The sequence below is a fragment of the Coturnix japonica genome, chromosome Z (genome assembly GCF_054131305.1).
Source record: "Coturnix japonica strain WE chromosome Z, WE-NBRP24, whole genome shotgun sequence".
Classification (NCBI taxonomy): Eukaryota; Metazoa; Chordata; class Aves; order Galliformes; family Phasianidae; genus Coturnix; species Coturnix japonica.
In genome coordinates this window covers 14,749,437-14,761,735 of record NC_140702.1, presented here as the reverse complement: position 1 = coordinate 14,761,735, position 12,299 = coordinate 14,749,437, and the positions used below count along the sequence as shown (strand labels likewise).

The 12,299-nt window shown below is 40.1% G+C and overlaps 2 long non-coding RNA genes across 5 annotated transcripts in view; both read left to right on the top strand.

Annotated features, from left to right (window-relative positions):
- LOC107306487 (uncharacterized) overlaps window positions 1-10,541 on the top strand; it is a 35,191-nt gene extending 24,650 nt beyond the window's left edge. For 3 of the 4 annotated variants that reach the window (XR_001552137.3, XR_001552138.3, XR_014939484.1), the window contains exon 4: window positions 10,309-10,541. This is a non-coding gene — a long non-coding RNA (uncharacterized LOC107306487). Of the gene's footprint in view, window positions 1-6,208; window positions 6,408-10,308 lie in introns of all 4 variants that reach the window. The other variant, XR_014939485.1, reaches the window with a different exon arrangement.
- Window positions 69-2,542, top strand: LOC146753763 (uncharacterized). The gene is made up of 2 exons (XR_014939486.1): window positions 69-204; window positions 2,369-2,542. It is a non-coding gene; the product is annotated as an uncharacterized LOC146753763 (long non-coding RNA).
- Window positions 10,542-12,299: the final 1,758 nt, after the last annotated feature.

Sequence of the window (12,299 nt, the reverse complement as noted above, 5' to 3'; positions counted from 1 at the left end):
CATTTGTTCCTCACAGGGCTGGACTCAACAGGCAAGGCCGTCCTGTGAAGATTTACTTGTTACTGTCCATACGCCTGAACTGCAACATTTATCCAATGGCCCCGTGCTTCAGTTCTGTACACATGGAGATCCTCGGGAAAGTTATTTTTTTCATGACAGATCTCCTTGATTTATATTCATCTGTAGCCAAGATCTAGGTGGAAGGTAGCACATTTACTTTAAGAATTGCATTTGCAATAATGAAAGAAATTTTGGAGAAAAAAGGTTCACATTATTAATATACTTGGCCATTAAGATCTTTGGCTATGAAGATCAGCCTTAACTCTAGAATTCCATTCTGCCAGCCATTTCCCCCTAGGATGAAATACAAAAACTCCTGCTTAAGCTAAGATGGAGCCATAATTGTCTAAGAATGGTGTGAAAGAATCATCTCTGGAGCTTACTGGGAATTATACTTTTCAGTGGCTTTCCTCAAGGTACCTCCTCAAGAAAAGATGTTATCTTTCATTCATACATATATACATACACATGTATGTAGAGAGACTTATGCACACATACAACAGTTTTTAATCTTCAGGCATACTAAGTACACTGCGCTTAAAAGGAACAAGTTGAGATGAGCAGGTGAATGGCCAGAAAATATAGATGACAGCTGAAACTCCTATTAGCAAATGCCAGGTAGTGCTATGAACTGACTCGCTTTGGCTACATGTTTCCGGGCAGAGAACATATAGAACTGGCTTTTGCATAGCAAATCTTTGAAGGTCAAAATCATCTTCAAACAAGCAAGATACCGGTATTTCTTTAAAATGCATCCATGAGGGGTTTTCTTCTCATAACAGTAGCCACAGCACATTAACTCTGTTTGCACTGATAGCCTGTGGTCTCCCCCATTAATCAAACTCAAGCACTGGTTGAAGATATAAGCCAAAGAAAGTGAATAGTTATGTTTTACTCAGTGTCAAATGCCCAAAAAGCAACTACAGTTTGCCTCATGACTTTAGTAAAAGTTCTTTTAATTAAGTGTAGAATGAGCAAGTGTAAAGCCTGGGTTAACCTGAGTTATGTTAGTGGTGAATAGCCTAAGGGAATTCATTGTCAAGGAAGTATCAGTCAACTGACCTCTGGGCTGTGTCTGTATATGAGTAAGCAAGCAGAACTGAGGAAGGGGCTCAAACACTGCTTGTTTAATCCCTAGCACAGCCGCTGGCATCACATAGGCCATACTGTGCTCTGCCCCATGATGCCTGGACTAGTAACCTACATAACTGAGGGCTGAAATCAAGAGGTACTTTAGAGGTACTTTGAATGTGACCTCTGTGGGGGCAGGGAAAGCCTTGTAAAGTTATGTTAGGGCTGAGAGGTGAAGAGGATTGTGCAGTATGATCATGGAGGATGGGATCCAACAGCTCCAGTACAGTTTCAAGATATACATTCCTATGTTGCACCAAAACAACGACCATGATCATCACAGCAAGCTTCCAAACAGGGGTCTCTGTCAGTTCTCTGCAACTCTGTCCTTCAGCCACAGAATTTCAAAGCCTTCCCTCCTTCCTCCTCTCTTCTAACAGTTGTTCACTGGTTTTTACACATGCAAAAGGAGGTGTACTACAAAACCTCAGTGATGGTAAAAGCAGGCAATATATTCTTTTATTCTGCTCCTATCCTGTCCCTGACCTGGCGTCTCCCATCCAGAATCATTTGAACCTTCTTCATATTGTCTCCATTATCATTCTCATTTCTTCCCTGAACCATAAATTCTCTATCAAGTCACCATATTCAGACTGCTTGCCTGTGCTTTAGTACCAATCTTGCATTTAGCCATATATTTTTTATTCTGTAACTCTTTTCATCCATTTCAAAACCTTCCAAATATTTGCCAATACCTTTTCTTTTGTAAATCCTATCCGAAGGATATGTTCCCACACACATTATTCCAGTGATAATTTAAAAGATCTGGAGAATATTTTCATCTGCCTACTAAGCGAGTAACTGACAGTTAAAACAAGTCTGTAATGATTGCCGTTTAGTCCATCTTGGAGAACTGACACTACTGAAAATCAAGAAATGGATCTGAAAAACAACAAAGCAGCTCCAATAATTCCACTTCATGATAAAATAAGCAGAGTGGGGCTGCCTCTTGGAGATCATTCTGCAAAATTTTAGACATAAGGAAAAGGTTTTTCTCTCAGAGAGTGGTCAGGCACTGGGATGGCTGCCCAGGGAGGTGGTGGAGTTGCCACCCCTGGCAGTGTTCAGGAGGCGTGTGGATGAGGAGCTACAAGATATGGGTTAGTGGCTTGTGGTAGTACTAGATGATCTCATAAATCCTTTCCAACCTTGTGATTCTATGATTCTATTATTCTAGGTCTCATTGAAAACAGAAACCATGTCTTGGCCTGAACTAAGGCTGCTTCCCACTGAAATTCCCCCTACAGTTCAACAGAGACCCAAGGGAAAACAGACACATCCTCAATTTTGATTAGATTGCATTATATTATCTTGCATTCTGATATCATAGTAAAACAAGTTTTCCTCCTTAGATCATTGCCATTGCTCTGTTTGTTTCCCTGAGCCCAGCTCACTCCTCCCTACCCCTTTCCCTTTTCCCTTCCCATTTTTGGGACCGGGGGGCCCATGGGCCTACTGCCCCCTTTTATGGACATAGATTGATCTAGATAGCTCCATGACAGATAGTAGGAGTCCAATGTGGTGAACGTGAGAAAAGAAACTGCTGGAAGCCGAGGAGGGATTTGTTTTCAGGAAGAAGGAAAGAAAGAAATGAAATGACACAAGAGTATGTGATCATGTTGGTACAGATGTCTCTCTGCAGAATGTGGTAGAGCTGCAGGAAAACTTAATACCCATTTCTTAGCTACTAAGTAATAGGTGCTAGAATATAGACTGGATGAATACTGAATTTTCAGTTTTTAAGAAAGCTGTGGACAAATACTTGAAAGCTCATTTTCTTCTACAACCAGTAGGGAGTAAGAGAGGATTTTGTCAGCAGCTTTCTTGCAGTACACAATCAAAACAGCCATGCTGGATCTGGCCAAAACTCCCTGTAGCTCTGTGTCCTATTTCTGACATTGATCAGAAGCAGACTCTATATGAAATAACACAGGAATAGTTCAGCACACAATGGTGCTTCTCATGTTGAGGCTTCCCATTTTCTAGGAAGTGTAATAGGGATTGTTGAATTTATAGTCCTATAAATTCTGGAATTCTGTGTCTCTGTGTCACCCAAACAGCACAGAAGGTTTTCTTCTGGTGAGCAGAAGGAACATTCTTTGTTGCAGTTTGTGCTCACTGCCTCTTGTCCAGTCACTGAGTGAAAAGAGCCTGGCTGCATCGAGCCCATTAGTTATTTATATGCATTGATAAAACCTTCCTGAGTCTTTTTATTTCAAGGCTGAGCATTTCCAGCTCTCTGTCTTTCAGTACTAGCAGAGGAGTCCAGTTCCCTCAGTCATCTTCACACCCCTTTGTCGGATTCTCTCAATTATGTCCTTGTCTCTCTTGCACCAGAGAGCCAGGAACTAGACTGTTTATCTCAGGTATAGCCTCACTAACACTGAGTACTGAGGAAGAATCACTTCAGTCGACCTGTTAGTGGTATTTGCCTAATATAACCCAGAACAGTATGAGCTTTTTTTGTGATAAGGACACATTGCTGACTCACAATCAAGTTGGTGTCCATCGGGACTCCCAGGCCTTTCCTACAGAGCTGCTTTCCAGTTGGATAGCCTCCAGCATGTCCTAGTGCTTGGAGTTATTCCTCCCCAGGTGCAGCTCTTTGCATTTAAGCATGCTGAATGCCCTAAGTTTCTTAGTATTCCATTTCTTTAGCCTGTTGATATCCCTGCGGATGGCAGCATGGCCCTCAAGCACCACCTCTTCCAGTTTTGTGGCTATGCAGCTCTTTCATCCAAATTTAGAGCATGCTCTAGGAATGCACTCAATATTTATCAGCCTTACTGTATAGTTGTCACAGAACATGATCAGATGGTAACTGAAATTCAGAGATTGGGAAATTCTTGGTGATATCATGGACTATATCTGGGCAGGAGTAATCAGTCAGCAGAATAAGACCATCACTTTCATCCTGACACTACTGCCAGTGATGAACTGCTATTGCTCATTCGTCATCCTTGTGTTGATTACAGTATATAAAAATAAAAATAATAGATAAATAAATAAGCTGCAAAGTACTTCTGCTATTCCACATGTGTTGAAGTCATAGAATCATAGATGGTTTGGGTTGAGATGGACCTTTCAGGTCACCTAGTTCCACCCCCCCTGCTAACGGCAGAGACACCTCCCACTAGACCAGGTTGCTCAAAGCCCCATCCAGCCTGGCCCTGAGTGCTTCCAGGGAGGGGATATCCACAACCACTCTGGGCGGTCTGTTTCTGTGTCTCAGTACCCTCACAGTAAAGAATTTCTTCCTAATTTCTAGTCTAAATCTATCCTCTTCCACTTTAAAACTATTTGCCCTCATCCTGTCACTATATGACCTTATGATAAGTCCCTCCCTGGCTTTCCTGTAGGCCCCCTTCTTATATGCAGTCCATATAAGTATCCTGTGCAGTGAAGTATCCTGAGTATCATTTGAAGGCTCATATTTACTGTATGAGAAATACACATACACTGAAAATATTATAGCCGATATGGAACTTATTAAGATATTTTTGCTTTGCTTCTTTTAGTGGAATGGATGAACAGTAGTTTTATGAAGAGGTTGCCCTCTATGTGAGAACACAGTTCTGCTGGCTGCTTAGCCATGCTGTAACTTGAGACATCACTATTCAGCAACGAAATGGAACAAAGGCTTCACATTTCCACCCACACTTATTTCTGTAGAACACAAAAATCATTCAGAAAGCACCAAATTTCAGGTTTTCAGGTTTTCTATTTACAAGTAGAATTTTCTTCAAAAAGCATTTAAACCAATACCTAAATGCATCTGCTCTGGAAATGCTCAGGTTGCATCTTGTTCCCTTGGCAGCCTGGTCAAGTGGGAGCCAAACGCCAGCAGAAAATGAATGAACATGATATATATATATTTTTTTTTTCCGAAAGTCTTTAAGTCAGACATTTCCTAGACAGGAGTGTTGTACAGTCTGCTGTGAAGGCTGCACCCTTGTGCTTACTGCATGAACAACACTGCCCTCCTCTGTAGGAAATCGGCAGCTCCTTGGCTGCTGCACTTTCTCCAGAGGCCTTCTAAGCAACAGTAGTTCCCTGCTGTATTAGAAAAACACTTAGAATAGTAGACAAGAAAGCATCATACAGAAATACAACCTGAAGAGTTAAGGATAGATCTGTGACTGCCAGTGCGGCCTACCTCACTGATGTTAAACGCTGAAGTGCCAAAAGAATAAGCAGTGTTGACAAACAGCTGCTGAGTTGTTCTTCAGATTCAGGATGGAATGAAGCATCGTCAAAGCACAGAGAGGAAGTGAGATGTCCTTAATGGCACTCTGGAAGAGGATGAGAGGCTTATCACAGCTGTGAAACTTCTTAATATGAATTCACATCAATAAAACTAGGTGAAGAGAATTGAAGGAATGGAATCGAGGTAGGGGAGCACCAAAGCAGGCTGGGGAAAATTTAAAATAAAGCAGATAAGGGTGATGGAAATGATAAAACTTTGGAAATGAGAATTAAAAATACAGTGGAACAAATTTGTTGGATGCTAGCAACTATTCTTTTTCTTATGCTCTGCTGTTTGTCAAAGCTGCCCGCAGATAAGTGTTTGAAACTGCAACACAAGAAGAGAAGTACTATAGAAATGTTCCTGTTAACAAGAATAAGCACAGCTCAAACAAACAGTAGAACCAGCAATGCTTAATTTGGAAAGAGTGTAACTAGTGCAAGGCAGCTGCGAGTCACAGAGAAAGTATGGCCACATCATGTTCTCATATATCATGTCTTACATGATCTTCATTTTAAAGTTTTCATCAGACATGCCTGCAGAATAGCTCCTGTGCACACAGAAGACAAGATGTAACACCTCCTGCCCTTGACATCAGTCAGAGCAGAGTGTGGCAGGGGGTAGCACTGCCTTCCAGCAGATACACCAGGTACACAGCTGCACGAGCAACAATCGCTGGCACCTCTTGTGTTTTCCAGAGCTTTGGCACTGCTGTCTCTGGAGTGCATTATTACAGGACAGCTCTCACAGTATCTCATCTCTCCTTAACAGGAGTACACAAAAGAAAATACATGGTGATGGATTACACATCCGACATTAAAAATGGCAAATGCTTTTCATCCAGTACCCACCATATGCTGCTCAATATTTGAGGTGTACACAGACCTGTGACGACTGAGAGACACTTCACTTTGACCCAAAATCACAAACAGATTCTGAATACGGATGCGTGTTAACCTGTGTTAACCTCGTAAGTGCGTTGGTGACCTCATTTCTACTTCCTGACAAATTCAGGCTCAGGCTGTAGTGCAAACAGTGGTAAATGTATGTAAAGAATGAAGTAAGTGAATGTGTGCATTTACTCCATGAGAACTTGCCATCAGCATACTGCTATAGCGAAACTGAAAGGGAATGCTGTTGCATGTACAAGTGATTGAGTATCTCATGGTGAGTGTCTCAGTACCCCATCAGAAGAGTGTCAAATCTTTGGATTATTTTAGCTGTACTCACTCACAATTAGTTTGTTTTCACTGAATGCAGTAGGTGTTAAAGAAGGAAAATCTTCAGTGCTTTAGGATAAATAAATGATAGTAAATAAATATGTGTATGAATACTTGTCTTTGTTATGGGGCAACTGAGTAACAATTCCTTTCATGCAGATGCCTGGAGCATGCAAAACTATATGGTATTTGTGATTGCTTACAAAAGCATAAAGTTTCCCAAGGACTGCTAAGCTTTCTCCCTTGGAGCTGTTTGCCTGCAATGCTTACTGCATGAAAATGCATAGAATATATAATGGCACTGTTTACCTGCAACTTGCACTGCACCACACAGAACTAAGTAGATTAAAGGGTGTGCTATATAACAATAAACTATAGTACTGTAATTGTTTAATTTATTCCAATGTATTGGAATTTGGTAGAATTTGCAACCCAAGTAGAAAATTTCTGAATAACAGCTTTTAATTTCTTTAAAAAAAAAAAAAAAAAAAATCAGGAAAAAATAGGTCTAATTAGAAGGATGCTACGTTGGCAGAGGCGAGATGTTCTGCCCAGCTTCATCCTGAAAACATGTGTCAGCTTTGACTAGAGAGATCTGCTCTGACAAAACACTGTTTATTCAGCCCTTCTCTTTAATACCAGATGAGTTCAGTTAGCCCAGAGTAGGAGGGTGGTTTTGATCACAGCCAATGGGTAGCAAGTTTCATTTCTGAGGCTACAAAACACTGAACAACATATGAACTCTTCAGTTTCCAAACCCTATCAGGCATTTGCAAGGCATTTGCAAGTTTATATTTTATGTTTTATTCAACTCTTGTGTCTGTGGATTACAACTCACTTTGTCTTGGTTTTTGCCATAGCTTAAAAGTCAAAACAATATGAAAAGAAGAAATGACTTTTCTATTGTATAACTTCAAATTTTCCAGTTTTGCAGAATTCCAAAAGGTATCTTATGACCTTGACTTATGTCTTTATAAGTGAAATCTAGCTACCTACATGGGGCCTGCACGGACTTCTGCTTCCACTTATGTTAATAAAACAAAACTAACGTTTGCTAGCAAAGGATCTAGACTGACTAAAAACTGCTATGTTTTCATCCAACAGAAATGGGAGAAAAATGGATTTCTGCTCCAAGAAAACAGAACAAACTGTAGGCAATAAATTGGCTGCAGTGACGGGTAACTAAATTTAGGAAAGCAAATTCACACACATGACTGTATGCAAGTATTGCATGGACTTTGCTAGCACTGCTTCTCAAGCATCGTATAACAGCTAGTCTTCTTTTGTTTCTTCCTTCCTTGAAAATCAGGACAGAATTTGCCAACCGCTACTTGATTGGATCTCTCCAAATTCCCACAGCCTTGGAGAAATAACAGGGACAGATCTTGCAAAGGCATCAAGCAGCTCTCTGAGTACTCTGGGGTGAATCTCTTGTGCTGAATTTGCAGGACACAACCTGAGCTATATGGGCAAAGTTTCTATATCTGCATCTCTGTAGTATATGTTTTTTTACTGTTCTTTTTTGATGGCATAGCTACACTTCAGAGTCCCAACACTGGCCAAAATACACTTCCTTACAAAAAAAAACCAACATTATAATATCCCCAGAAAGCCACGGTACAATCATCACTTGCTTGCAACAGCCATTCCTGCAGTTGGAAGTTCTGAATTATTGCAAGGATACCCAATACTATCAATTCATGTGTGATCATGTGTAGAAGCAGACAAAATGTCTTGCCTTTTGATATTGGAAAAAAATATATATGTTAATGCAATTAAATGCTTCTTACAGCCCATCTCACATCGGTAAATGTTGCCAATCATGAGAGTTTAATTGAGCCAGTATCTCATGTGCATTCATTTTGTCCATAATTAACCTACTTTTAGTAGAGAAGCAGGACAACATTCACTCATTTCGGATAAAGAGATGAAAAGAAATGGATTCATTCTAGAACCCCTTAGATGAGAGAAGAGTTTTCTTCCATTAGGAAATAGCTCTAAAAATTCAGAGTGGAACAGGCTCAACTAAGCAAGATGTAGAGCATGAACTTACAGTGCAAGTTTTAACCTCAGAGAATTCATAATAGAATTCAAGAGAAATCTGAAGAATGAATTTGGCTCAGTTGTCTAATTCATTGTTCACTGCATAACTTCTGGATTACTTAATTTTAAGCTTGATCTTTATCAAATTCATGCTGTTTTCCTTCATCTTTCAAAAACAGATTAAAATAGGCTGGGGGTACTGCTGGCTGGACATGAGCCAGCAGTGGACCCTCATGGCCCAGAAACAGGGAAGGAGACAGATTCTTTGGCAGGGTCTGCAGTGACAGAAAAACAGAAAAGGTTTCAAGCTTAAAGAGGGTAGACTTAGGTTAAATATAAGAAAAAAGGCTTTTAAAGTGAGGGTTGCCCTGTAATGTGGTGGATGCCCCATCCCTGGAGACACTCACAGTCAGGCTGGATGGGGCTCTGAGCACCTGCTGGAGCTGTAGGCCTCCCTCTTCAGTGCAGGGAGTTGGACCAGATTGAGTTAGACCAGACCTCTAAAGGTCTCTTCCAACTCAATATGACTTCTATGACTTTATGATTCTATGACAACAAATTTGAAAGTCTAAGAGCATCATTAATAGCACAGGTTTAAAATAAAAATAAATAAATCACGCTCATTCTGTTCAGGGGATACCTTTACATAAGCCATATTTTTGTGATTAAGAACCAGGAAGCCTAGACATAAAACAGGATTCTAATTCTTATTGCATTGAAAAAAGCCAGTGTTCAGTATCAGAAAATGAACTCAGATGCTGTCTCCTCAACTACATGAGATACTTCCCCATTTTACAGGCAAGCCCATGGCTACATTCACTCACACTTGAATTCTGAATGCCAAAATAAACATAAATCACTTTCCCAATGAGAGATATTTAAATTTTCCTGTAACCTCTTTAAAGCTGTATTTTCTCTTTTTCCAGTGTATGAAAAATGACTGCATTATTTCAGAAGCAGCTGAGTGTTTTTGGACCTGTCATTCAATTGCAGCACTGTGTATTCACAGTTTAATTACCAGGTCATAGTCTGGCTGCTTTACAAAGTCAACTTGCTGGAATATCTAAAAGCTTTGACAGAATTCTGCACAATGAGATGATAAATCAAAACAACTGACATTTTTTTCCTTTTAGGAACTGCAGCTCTATACACCATTACTTTTATGTGAATAGTTTTTTCCTTAATTGTGTAACTATGGATGGAACAGAGCCATAAAGTCAAAGCCAAATGGCTCCAAGGTTCAGGATGTCAAAATGTGAGTTTTTGATAGATTACAGACAGGCTTAATTATGGCAGTCAAGATATATGCTGAAAAATTAACTTAGGTTGAAGACATTTTATTCTATTTTTTTAAGTGTTAACAACTATTGATGTGATGCAGAATGTTTCCATTTTGCTATTTATTCCGGTGTCCATTAACATGAAGAAGAAATGCATTAAAAAAGAATTGCTTGGTCAAATATTAAACACATGCTGGAAAACCCACTATATGTTATATGTAAGGATAAACAGGGCAACTTTTAAGCTTGTAAACTGATGTTCCATGAAAACAAATTATGTCTGCTGTCTTAGCAGCCCCTGCTCCTGTGTCCTATTCTTTCTCCACAGACATCTACGGCAAATCTGAAGAGGGCAGCTGGGTAGAAGTTATCCAGATCTGGTTCAGTGGCTGAGTACGGTGTTCTACAGCGGTTCAGTTCTGAATGACGATGCACTGACAAAGTAGATGCAGCCAAAACAGTCTGTCAGAGCAGCCCTGGGTAACTTCAGCTGATTGTGAACAAAAAGAGAGCTAATTCTGCTAGGAATACTACATAATAAAGATCAGTATCTGATTCAAATGGATAATTTTATTTATTTATTTGCTCTTACTCGTGGCTTCTGTAACTTTATAAAATCAATTCAACCACAAGTGGACTGAATCTGACCCCAGCACCTATGTAAAGCATGCAACAAAGCTTTCCACTTGGATGTCCGCAGGAAACTGTTCACAGTTCGTTCATTCTGCCCAAGGAACCTCTCAGCCCATTAAAACTATCAGCTTCATCGCCACATGTGAATATTTTTGGGCACATTTCTTATCGGAGCCATCATTTTAGATTTTCTGCTAGGTTTATTTAAACATCATCTTCTTGGGAGGACTGATTCTTGAGGGTTTGGAGCAAACAGCATATTTATTTAAAGAAAACAAAATCATACATTCCTTAAGCCCACTGCTAATTATCATCCCCAAAGATCTCCTGCGAATAGAAAAGCTCAATACGAACAGCCAGTAAGGGAAATTTGATATGGAAAATATCAAAGTGATACAGTGTCATCTTAAGAAGACAGCTATTGACACAGGTTATTTTTTTTCCACCTCAGGAATGTTAATAAGAATAAAGAAACTGGAGGAAATATAGTTTCACCTACTAAAATTGTACTTGGTGGAAGAAGCAGAAAAAAAATATTCAACTGGCTCTTAGCATCCCATACACAAAAAAAAGGAATTTCAGTCCTCTACTCACCAGCAGCAGCAACAGATCTTATTCCTCAAACCGTTTCATTAAGTCCTGAACCTGTTTTTCAGTCTTAGAAAATAATAATCCAGTTTTTCTCCTGTAGAGAAGATCCTTGAGCTGTTTTTCTTCCTAAGACTGACTGATCCATCCCTTACTGGCATGTAGAGATCCTCTCAAGTTCAACCTGAACTTATCACAGCTCATTACTATTCTCCAGAATAATTAAAATGCTGCCACTGTGCAACCTGTGGGTGACTTAGAATCTCTACCTTAACATGTATTAAGCAGTGCATTCTAACACTTAGCATTAAAGGGGCTACACAAAAGCAGCAACTGTTCAGGCAAACAGCGGAGCTAATGAAGGTTCCCCAGCATTTTTTGACTTGGCCTTAATTCAGCTTGCCCAGATTTGCTTCAGTTATATGCAAGCTGTAAAATTTGGTTTCATCTATCTGAAATTCTCTTTACAAAATGGTAGTAGAGTGGACAAATGAACCCTTTGACAAGCACACAGGCACGTCAAGGTGTTCAGTCAGGGTATTTTTGTCACTCTACCAGGCAGTGTTGAGAAGCACTGGTGCAATCATGTCTCAGTTCAGCCTCAAATAATTGGGGCTGATCAGATAATGGCAGTGAAACAAACTGCAAAATCATTATAAAGATGTGCAGCAAAAACAAACTGTGCCTCCACCATAGTGGAGCGCGCAGTCACTGCTGTGTTTTGGCTTACCTAGAAGATGAAGACAATCTCTCACAGCTCACCTGTCTGCTTCCTGCTTGACTGCAGTGAGGTAGGAGCTACAACAGAAGGACATCAGACCAAACTATGTTCTTTCTACAACATTACTTATTTTGAATGTCTTGGTCTGTATTTGGGGATGTTATTTCTTAAACATGAACAGGCAACAGAGAAGGAAAATGAATTCCTCTCCAGTTTAAATTTTAATTCAAGTCCAGGACACTCAAGTGATCCAGTGATCAATGGAGCATCTACCCTGTGAAGAAAGGCTGAGTGAACTGGGTCTGTTTAGCCTTGAGAAAAGAAGACTGAGAGGGGACCTGATCCAGGTCTACAAATATCTGAGGTGTGGGGGGCAG